We start from the raw sequence: 12104 nt of genomic DNA, 5'->3' as shown, positions 1-12104 counted from the left end.
GGTCGTGGATTATCCTGCTGAAATGTAGGGTTTAGCAGGGATCGAATGAAGGGTAGAGCCACGGGTAGTAACACATCTTAAATGTAACGTCCACTGTTCAAAGTACCGTCAATGCGAACAAGAGGCGACCGAGAGGTGTAACCAGTGGCACCCCATACCATCTCGCCGGGTGATACGCCAGTTTGGCGATGACGAATACAGGCTTCCAATGTGCGTTTACCGCGATGTGCCAAACACGGATGCGACCATCGTGATGCTGTAAATAGAACCCGGATTCATCCGAAAAAAAAGACGTTTTTCCATTCGTGCACCGAGGTTCGTCGTTGAGTACACCAGCGCAGACGCTCCTGTCTGTGATGTAGCGTCAAGGGTAACCGCAGCCATGGTCTCCGAGCTGATAGTCCATGCTGCTGCAGACGTCGTCAAACTGTTCGTGCAGATGTTTGTTGTCTTTCAAACGTCCCCATCTGTCGACTCAGGGAAAGAGATGTGGCTGCACGATCCGTTACAGCCATGACGATTAAGTGCCTGTCATCTCGACTGCTAGTGATACGAGGCCGTTGGGATCCAGCACGGCGTTCCGTATTACCCTCCTGAACCCACCTATTCCATATTCTGCTAACAGTCATTGGATCTCGACCAACGCGAGCATCAATGTCGCGATTCGATAAACCGCAATCCCGATAGGCTACAATCCGACCTTTATCAAAGTCGGAAACGTGATGGTACGCATTTCTCCTCGTTACACGAGGCATCACACCAACGTTTCACCAGGCAACGCCGGTCAACTGCTGTTTGTGTTGAGAAATCGGTTGGAAATTTTCATGTCAGCACATTGTAGGTGTCACCACCGGCGCCAACCTTCTGTGAATGCTCTGGAAAGCTAATCATTTACATATCACAGTATCTTCTTCCTGTGGGTTACATTTCGCGTCTGCAGCACGTCATCTTCGTGCTGTAGCAATTTTAATGGCCAGTAGGGTAGTTTTTGGCGTACACAAATGGTATTGACACTGTCTGTGGCTATGCGATAAGTCTGGTAGCTGCCATTTCCAGGAGGACGGACGATTCAAACATGGGGGATGCACAGAGACCTCCCTGTAAGGCCCCTGTGGATGGGCACATCACAGTGACAGGGAGGAAGGATACCCCACCAAGGGGGTCCATCGCTCTGTACACCTCCACAATGTCCATCAGCAGCATCGACGTCGCCCGCCCAGGAGACAGACGTCTAACCGGGCCAGTTCAGTGGAACACTATCAGAAGTGTGCCTACAGGTAGCATCAGGTACAGAAGGACTATCAGATGCAGGAGGGGCAAGATCGGTGTCTGGAGGTGGACGCTGACTGCAGATGGAGGCGAGGAAGGACGTCGCTTCGTGAGGTACCAGAGCGTCAGAAGACAACGCACCATGAACAGTAGGAGCACGGTGTCTCTCCCGTTTCCTCGGCGACCGTTGCTTCCTAACATGCCGTTCCATCTCGGATACCAGGCGGCTATCGTCTGACGTGTGGCCAGAAGGAAGGAAATCGGAGGTCGGCACAGGTCCGTGATCAACAATTACGCCACCGAGACAGACAGGTTTTGCCTGCTGACGGTCATCGTTCATTTGTATTGCCTCCGGCAGGAGTGTAGGTGAGACAGGCAAAACGTCCATCACGTCGTCGAGAAGAGTTGAAGCCGGTAACGCTTGATTCAGAGGGGGCGCAGCAGGCAGCACCGCCGCAGACACTTTTGATACACGTAACACAGTGGGCGCTGCAGGAAGAGCAACGTCTGCAATCCGTGTTTGAACCAGTGTACGTCAGATATTCACCATGGACGTGGCCTCCCAGCCAAAACCTAAACAGGTGGGCGGCTGGTCATCGTACATAATGATAGACATGCAGCCGGCAATAACAACGTAGGAACGTACGAGTTTCCGTAGTTTAACAGACACCATGGAGGACACGGTATGTTTCGAACGTCTTCACGTTTCAGCAACGTAACTGACATCGTTGCCATAAGGTACAAGGGCGGCCACCATAACGTCCGATGGTACCCCAGATGGGAGTTCAAAAACCCACTACCTTCTGACGCTAAAACAAGCGTGATCAACCACGAAAGTCCCTACATCTCCGTCATAGTATCGGAACACGAGTGCGTTAGCGTGGCGCCGCTCAACGTCGGCGCACAGCTTGTCATTCTCCAGCTTTTTGTACACAGTAGCACTGAGGATCGGAAAACGAATTCCGAGAACATCTTGTGGCGGGCGACGCAGTTCATCCCATATAAATCGTTCTATTTCATACGCCTTTGGTTGGACGTGATCCAGAGGAAAAGTTAATTTAATCGTGGCCTGGCGGTCAGAAAATGTATGATGGTCGATGAAGATTGACTCCGAGAGAAGCCGCTACGCAGAAGTAAACAAACGCGCTCTCGCTTGCAAGCAGCACAACAGGCGAGACGCAAACAAGGCTTGCGCGCCCCACCTCTGCCACTAGACCACGAACTACGGACGTGCAAATAGAGAAATGAATGCAAAATGCCCAAAACTAGAAGATTTATTGAAACGGATTCAAGGGATTGTCAAAATGGCATTGGAATTCATACAAAAATGATTCAAATACCTTATACATTCGTAAACTAGCACTACAGTGGAACTTAGCAGACTTTAAGGGTGGAGTTCCTTGGTGCCACAGGTTTATGATGCGTCGTGGGCTTATCGTGCAAACCAAAAAAAATATCTCAGAAAATGCCACAAGAGTATGAGGAGAAACTATTATCTTCCCATTTATTATTCAGCAATGGAAGAAAACCAGTATGGAACTAAGCCAAATAGCGAATATGGACGAAACTAATTTGACATTTTATGTTCCGAATAACAGAACTGTTACCATGAAAGCTGTTAAAACTGTAATTACAAAACAAGTGGACATGAAAAACCGCACCACACTGTTGTCCTTTCATGTCGTGCTGACGGTAATAAACTAAATCCAATGATCATTTTCAAGCGCAAAACAATGCGAAAACTTTCTGTAATACTGCCATGTGGTGCTGTTAACTTACCTGAAAAGGGCTGGATGGACGAGACTGGTATGAAATTATGGATTAAAAGAGTGTGGGAGAAAAGGAAAGATACTTAATTGAAGAAGAGTTCTGTTCTTGTGTTAGAGCAGTTTATTAGTTATTTGAAAAATTGTGTGAAAGAGAAACTGAGACAGGAAAACAAAGAAATTGCTGTTATTCTGGAAAAACATAGTTCACAACCGCAAACTCCTGATGTTTCGATAAATAAACTATTTAAATGTATATGAGAGAGGAATGGAACAAATCGGTGATGGAGGAAACCCCAACAAGAGTTAATACCGAATGGAACTTTAAAACGACCTACAACCGAATAAGTGTGACAGTGGATAAAACAGTCGTGGTCTAGAGTGAGAGCAGACATAATAGTGAAATCTCTCAAGAAGAGCGGAATACGTAACGCTCTCGATGGCAGTGAAGACCATCTTATATCTAATGAGGACAGCGATGAGAACGAAGAGGAAGAAGAAGAAAGTTTAGATGACGACTTTCAAGGATTTTAAAGGTCACTTCAGTTTTATAAGCGAAGAATTTTTTATTACGGCGTCACAACCCAATAATAAAAATGGTAAAAACGTTATTTAAAATGTTTTTAAAAATTAAGGTGGATGTTATAGTTCTTAGCTTCTTACTGTCTGTAAATTGTGGTAGTACTTGTTAGGTTTCTTAGCATTTCATTTGTAGGAAACATTTGGAGAATATGTCACCACTACAGTTTTATTGCTTGTGATGAAAAAGCGTTTCCGATTTTAGATGAAATGGTTACACTGACAACATGTTTATATCACTGTATTAACTCAACATAGCCTATCCTATCAGTCTACTATTGCAGAAACATCAACTGTGTAGAACAGACTTTGCTGACTTTGCTGTATTTTTTTCGGTAATAACACGTTATAGACGCATCTGAATCGTTATTGTACTCATTCTTCCCTCAACATAGCCTATCCTATCAGTCTACTATTGCAGAAACATCAATTGTGTAGAACAGACTTTGCTACTTTGCTGTATTTTTTTCGATAATAACACGTTATAGACGCATCTGAATCGTTATTGTACTCATTCTTCCCTCAACATAGCCTATCCTATCAGTCTACTATTGCAGAAACATCAATTGTGTAGAACAGACTTTGCTACTTTGCTGTATTTTTTTCGGTAATAACACGTTATAGACGCATCTGAATCGTTATTGTACTCATTCTTCCCACAATCAGATTCAGCCAACTGCCACGCTTCTGCTGTTCTGCCCTACTGTATTACAGTGTGTGCTTATCAATGTATATGGGACGTGTGGATAAATGACTAGGGACAATCACATCACCTAAATTAAATGCTACCCATTCTTTTCTTGACATTGGTTTCCACAGGTGCTAAGCATTTGTTAAAGGTTATAATCATGTTCCATAGACAGTCTAACCTCTTCACACATTGATTGAAATGTGTATTAAGAAGTAATGCCCACATTGACAGTATAGCACTTCGTCACTTGTGTTCATAAATTGAAAAATAAACGGCATTAACCTCTGGCCAGTAAAACTGTGGTATCATGTATTGATACCACCCCACAGACTTCATAGCAATAGAACTGCAAATTTCCGGGAGACACTGATAGCCATTGTGCGGGATCTGGGAAACCCATTCATGTGGCGCCTGTTCAGCCACACCTCCAGGACCTGAAGGAACCATTCATACGGCGCCTGGTGAGCCACACCTCCTTGACTGGAGGACCCATTCGTGTGGCGCCTGTTGAGCCACACCTCCAGGATCTGGAGGACCCATTCATGTGGTGCCTGTTGAGCCACACCTCCAGAATCTGGAGGATCCATTCGTGTCGGGTCTGTTGAGCCACACCTCCAGGATCTGGAGGACCCATTCGTGTGGCGCCTGTTGAGCCACACCTCCAGGATCTGGAGGACCCATTCATGTGGCGCCTGTTGAGCCACACCTCCAGAATCTGGAGGATCCATTCGTGTGGGGTGTGTTGAGCCACACCTCCAGGATCTGGAGGACCCATTCGTGTGGCGCCTGTTGAGACACACCTCCAGCAGCTCTGCACCTCGAGTGTCCTCTGTCGCCACAATATAAGAGGGCCAGCGGCAGCTGCCAGCCCACTCATGCTGGGAGCCACGTCTTCATGTTACGCTACACAGACGCCTTCTACTGACAGGTCCAACCCCACAATTTGTACTTCAGTGCAGAGAGACTCTTTCTTGTAAAATTATGATAGCTGGACTCTGTTTCTTGTTGCGTAGTTTGATAATGAGTCTTCATACATTTAGAGTAACACAAGTTAAGTAAAACTACCAAATATGCAGCAACCAGTGACAAAATCATGTTTTAAGCAGACGACATTATGTTTGACCTCTGCTTAAGACAGTATTACTACTCAAGGCACATTTTGGTTGAAAGCACCGATGATGGCTGTTAATCAGTTGAAATCTATTTGCAAAAGTTAAGAAATAAAACACGATTTTGCGACTGGTTGCTGCATATTTGGTAATTTTATCGTTTACGGTCACTGCACGACTTGGGAACCACATGGAGCCCACCATTCACAAGTTAAGTAAATTTTCTGTTCTCTTTGTTAACATGTTCACTAATCATTTTTGGTCCAGTCCAGGTCTCTTATGATGACAGTAGCAGCACCACTCTGTACCATACCTCTCGTTACCGTTACGTACTAAGTTTCACACACAAAATTGCAACGCCAGGAAGGATAGCAAATAACGAAAAGTTTGCTTAATGTGCATACATGGTAAAGGATGGAGTAAAAATAGTTAAATTTATCAGAAATATGAATGCTGAATTAGTACACAGAGCTGCCACCTCTGGACATCGAGTAGAAATGATCTTGAATGAAAAAAACGAGTACATCGTACCATGTAGCTTCAACTCTGCGTCGGAGTTCATCTTATTGTAGTGTTCTATGCGCAGTGGCGAGCGAGGCTCTCGGCAGATCAAGACCACATATGTGTAAGAAATTTGGTGAACTTGCTCGCCAGGACAACAGTCGAACACCTTCTGTATCGAAGTAGGCACAACAGCACAGACACTATGCAGTCTCCCATTATCTAGCTGAATGGTAACGAAACAGGTACCTCGATGATAGAATCTTCGGATTCGGGTTTAGAACGCGAGAAATATGTCGGCTGCTCTCAAAATTACCGGTTATCCGAACCAGTGGTGATATTTTTGGTTATCTAGTGGGCCATTTGATAACTTCCGTTTTCTCAGAGCCCCCAGACTCTCAAAACGAGCAGAACCGGGACTCGACTGAAAGGTCAGCGTGGTGCCACTCCTGCGACCGGCGTTGTCATTGAACGCCCCTCTCTCTACACTGCGGCGTCGAGAAAAACAACAGCAGTTGTCGCCCTGCTGACAGTCCGTGGCCCTCCAGAAATCCTCACTATAAACAAGATCTTTCCCTGACTCAAGATGTATGACGCACCTGTACAGCCACGTGTACAACATGTCTGGCCTTTCAGGCGCTAGTCGCGTGGTACCGTTCGGATCTTGTATGGTATAGCCCTCCACAACCAATAGATTCAATATGCGCGTTACCACCAATGCGAACACCATTGTCGCGGATCAGTAAGCTGCTTTTTCGGCAGATCACGAACCTGTAGATTGCAATGTATCGCCTATTACACCCACCAAGATTAAGATTCCCCGATACTTGGCCAGACTTGCAGACCTTCAATAAACATTACTGCTCAGAGGTGAAATGGTCTACAGTTGCGGGGAAGTTTATGTACACTTATAATGTTGAAACGGTTGGAGGCTTCTTTCACTTGTACGAGATGCTCTGTCCTCGATGCGACCAGCGGACTTATGCTGAGGTGACAGAAGTTGTGGGGTACCTCCTAACATCGTGCCGGACCTCCATTTTCCCGGCGTAGTGCAGCAACTCGACGTCGCGTGGATTCAACAAGTCGGTGGAAATACCCCGCAGAAGTACTTAGCGGTGCTGCCTCTATAGCCGTCCATAACAGCAAAAGTACACTATTTTGTGAGCGAACTGACTTCTCGATTATGCCCCATAAATGTTCGATAGCATTCATGTCAGGCGTCTGGGTGACCAAACCATTCGTTCGAGTTGCCTAGAAAGTTCTTCAAATCGATCTCGAACAATTGTGGGCCGGTGACATGGGTCATTGTCACCCATAAAAAGTTCATCGCTGATTGGAAACATGAAGGTCATGAATGGCTGCAAGTGGTCTCCAAATAGTTGAACAGAAACGTTTCCATGTAAACACAGCCCACACCATCATGGAGCCACCACACGTTAGACATTGCTTTGTTTGCAACTTTGGCGCATGGCTTCGTGAGGCCTGCGCCACAGTTGAACCTTACCAACTGAAATCGGAACTCATCCGAAGAGGCCACGGTTTTCCAGTCGTCAAGAACACAAACAATATGGTCATCAGCTCAGGAGAGATGCTGCAGGCGATGTCGTTCTATTAGGAAAGGCACTCAAGTCGGTCGTCTGCTGCCATAGCCCATTAGCGCCAAATTTCGCCACACGTCCCTTACGGTTCGTACATCGTACGTAGCACATTGATTCCTGCGGTTATTTCACGCTCGTCTGTTAGCACTACGCTCCCCGCCGTTAAATTAAGGCTGTTCGCCACTGCCTTATCCTTGGTGAGAGGTAATGCCTGAAATCTCGTATTCTCGGCACACTCTCGAGACCGTGGATCTCGGAATATTGAATTCCCTAACGATTTCCGAAATGAAACGTTCCATGCGTATAACTCCAACTACCATTCCGCCGTCTTGCGGTCATAATGACGTCGGAAACCTTTTGACGTGAGTCACCTGAGTACAAATGATAGCACCGACAATGCACTGCCCTTTTATACCTTATGTACGTGATATTACCGCCATCTGTATATGTGCATATCGCTGTCCCATGACTCCTTTCACTTCAGTGTACAGCAGCTGGCCACCTACAGTGTGCGCTATGACAGCGATGTTATAATACGATGGCAGCCAAGGAGCTCCCGACTGTCCTCACTGAAGAAAATGAATTTGCGCGACGCTCTCCTGGCCATTGTCAGTTTTCGCGTGACCTGTAGCCGCAACTTCTTAATCTAGTAGCTCCTCATTTGCTCTCACAAGGTTTCAAAGCACCCCGCCTAGCAACGGCGCACGGCAGACCCAGTGGTCACCCATCAAAGTTTTAACAACGCCCGACGGTGCTCAACTCCGGTGACCTGGCGGAAAAGCTGTTGGCATTGTCTAATGGTCGAAGTGAAGATAATTTACGTCGGCGGTTTCATTAATACTGAAAAGGATTAATTACTTTTGCAGCACAAAATTATTCTTTTTTGTAGAAGTCCCATGGTTGTTGAACTTGGAGTAGTCGTGTGTAGACGCGATCCCTAACTCGAAACTCCAGGCAGTCATATACTAGGAGAACTGTGAGGACTAATCAGCTATTAAATATATTATTATCAGGGGACTTCATTTAGGGCTCCTTTGTGTGGTATCTCTTTCGATCAAAGTAATAACTTTCAGGTAACCGGGTTCTGGGAGGCAGAATGGTGGACTTTCCAACTATAAGCAAAGTTTAATTAAAAATCCTCGCGATAGGACTGGCCCTACTCGATGGTGAATTCTGACATGTGCTGGTGGACAGTTTTCCTTCTGACGCGACACGTAAGATGCTTTTCTTACAGCCATCCAATATTCACGTGCGATTACCGTATGACAAACTCTCCATCTAGAAATGGTTCAAATGGGTCTGAGCACTATGGGACTTAACATCTGAGGTCATAACTCCCCTAGAACTTAGAACTACTTAAACCTAACTAACCTAAGGACATTGCACACATCCATGCTCGCGGCAGAATTCGAACCTGCGAGCGTAGCAGCATCGTGGTTCTGGACTGAAGGGCCTAGAACCGCTCAGCCACTAAGGCCCGATTCTCCATCTAACCTTTGCCTTTATGCAAGACATAGACGACAATACTTGGACGTACTTTGTACGGCTGCATTGAAATACTTACAATCCAAGCTTATAGTACACTTCATGACAGTTTAACGTTTGTTACGTGCCTCCTTCACAAGTTGCACTTTTAATGGTCAGCAGTGTAGCTTAGCAGAAAGCTAAATATTTTCCCAGAATTAATGTTCATTCACGGACACTCATAACTGAAGACATATTGAAAAACGCTGCAGATGGTTCGAAAGAGCTCTGATGTTTGCAAAGTACTGACAAGGCCATCGCTACGCAGATGACGTTGTCGGTAGCTCGCTATGAGGAGGATTGAATAAGTGGTGGCAATTGGTGTGGCTCCAAGGGAACCAGCCGCCGAATAAAAGTCGAGCCAAGGTCAGTGATATAAAGCTGCCTGAGCCATTTTTCACTGCCCGTGCTGACTGGTGTGAGGATATACTGGCGGTCAAATATCAACTGTTCATCTCTGGCAAGCGAGATTTGCAGCACAAATGAATAAAATTCAAAAGTCAGTGTTGCAGTATCACAGTCTCAATAGTACTACATTTACACATATAAATATGTCAGTTCCGGCACATTTGTGCCATATTCTTGTAGCCTACAACGGAAAGAAAAATACTATTGCTTAGCAAGTGTGATAGGAAACAAAGATCAAAGTGTCCGAGTAGTCGACATCAATTATTCATCTCTGAAGACGAAGATCTGGAGCACAAATGAACGAAATTCAGAAACATAGTGTCGTACTCCTTAGATCAACTATGACGATCAACGGCATGAATTTCTAATTGGATTCTTGACTTCTAAGAGATCGAACTTAGTACGTTATTCTTTACGGGATAAAATCGGCAGATGTGAAGATAAAATCTGGAGTGTCCTAAGGGAATGTTATAGGGCCATTACCGTTTACTCTATACATAAATGAGCTAGGTTTCGAAGCCAGAAGACAGCAGCGGAATGCAAAAAGACCTACAGATGGTCAAAGATTGATGCAAGGACTGTTAGTTAACCCTAAATGTAACATATTTCTCATAAACAGGCGAACAGTCTATTAATATTTGTTTACGGTATTGGTGAAAAAGCGCTTGGAACCGTAATAGCTGTAAAGTTCGTAGAAGTAACTGTTCAGAGCAACCTCAGGTGGAAGCATCACATGAATTAAATTGCACGAAAGACAAATGAGAGGCTGAGGTACACTGGAAAATTCTTAAGGAAATATAATTCATCCACGAAGGAAGTGGCTTACAAAACGATTGTTCAACCTATTCTAGAGAACTGTTAATGAGTCTGTAGGATGAACAGAAGACATGGACAAGATCTAACGAAGAGCAGAACATTTCGTCGCAGCGTCGTCCACTAACCGCAAGATGCTGAACAAATTTTAATGGCAGTCGCTTGAAGAGAGGCGTTGGGTGTTACTGAAAATGTTACTGTTGAAATTCCGAGAGCGTACGTTTAAAGAGGTGTAGGGCAGCATATTACAGTGCGCCACATACGTCTTGCGAAATTACTGCGACTAAATAGTCAGAAATTAGAGCTCATATGGAGGATTATCGACGGTCGTTGTTAAAACGCACCGTTCGCGAATGGAACAGGGGAAAAGGAGGGGGGAGGGGGGGGGGAGCAAATGATAGTGGTACAATACATGTCCTCTGCCACAACTAGTAACATGGCTTGCGGAATATATACCGAACTGTAGCTGTAGATGTAATAATGGATTTGGCATTACTTCGAGAACCTAGTGTCCGTGCACATCAGATGACTTTCCACGAAATTAGCGAAATACGATTTTCTTGTCTACGTTCAAGCATAGTTGTGAGCTACGTGAATGATCCATCTTGCTTCAATAGCCGTGAGAAAGGTCCATGCTATATTCAGAATTGCTGTACAGCTCTTGAGCAGGCGTAATTCACCTACAAAGAAGGTCGTATACTGAAGTCTCGTCTGACCAATTCATGAGTACTGTTCGTCGGTCTTCGACACTTACCAAGTGGGAGAGGCTAAAATAAAAAAGCTGTGCATCGTAGAGAACTTCGCGCACAAATTTCCGAAAGCCCACGTTCCGAAAGAGTGCTTCTCCCAACACACGTGTCTCATAAAGTCCACGATCCTAAATTCGGGCCCACACAGGGGTATACCTACAGTTTTTCTCCTCCGTGTACCGTCAAAGAATGGAGTAGGAAGGAATGTGGGTGGGAGAGAGAATCGAGGACACTAGCACATTATGTGCGGTGTGCCACAAACCATATGGTGACTTGAGAAGTGCAGCTGTGGATGAACTCTGCACGTGTAAAGAATTTTCTGCGACCGATTTATCAAATGCTTTAGTTGAGTTACATTCAACTCGCCTGAAGGAAGATAGTACTCAGCAGATTTCTGTTCATATTGTTCGTCTTGGCATCATTCGTATCAGATCAGCATCTACTAGTCTCCATGGCATAAATGGTGATGTTTATTAGTGACACGCTACTGCCCACTGTAACAAATATCTTCTAAGACTCCTTAACCAAAAGTGTTTTCTCTGATGCATGGAAACAACGACTAGTTAAGCCACTACCTCAAATGACACTGCAACAGCACTCTCTGATAAGCGAATCTTTGCATTCTTCCTGCACTGTCGAACACGTGAGAGTATACAGGGTACTCCATTGACCGTGACTGGGCCAAATATCTCACGAAATAAGCGTCGAAAGAAAAAACTACAAAGAACGAATCTCGTCTAGCTTGAAGGGGGAAACCAGTGACGCCATGGTTGGACCGCTACATGGTGCTGCCATAGGTCAAACGGAAATCAATTCCTTTTTATTAAATAGGAACCCCCATTTCTATTACATATTCGTGTAGTACGTAAAGAAATATGAATGTTTTAGTTGGACAATTTTTTTCATTTTGTGACAGATGGCGCTGCAATAGTCACAAACGTATAAGTACGTGGTATCACGTAACATTCCGCCAGTGAGGACGGTATTTGCTTCGTGATACATTACCCGTGTTAAAATATAGGCGGAATTCCATACCATCCCCGCCAGTCAGTGTTGTTTCGCTCCTGATGTCGATGACGGCGACAGCCGTCAAAAGA

General features: G+C 45.1%; 1 protein-coding gene across 1 annotated transcript in view; it reads right to left on the bottom strand.

The window, feature by feature from the left end:
* LOC126267080 (probable cytochrome P450 301a1, mitochondrial) overlaps positions 1-12104 on the bottom strand; it is a 158970-nt gene that overhangs the window by 139079 nt on the left and 7787 nt on the right. The gene's annotated exons all lie outside the window — the stretch shown is intronic.

This window comes from Schistocerca gregaria, chromosome 4 (genome assembly GCF_023897955.1).
Source record: "Schistocerca gregaria isolate iqSchGreg1 chromosome 4, iqSchGreg1.2, whole genome shotgun sequence".
Lineage (NCBI taxonomy): Eukaryota > Metazoa > Arthropoda > Insecta > Orthoptera > Acrididae > Schistocerca > Schistocerca gregaria.
Note: the sequence above shows the minus strand (reverse complement) of the source record. Positions and strands in the feature narration are given on the sequence as shown.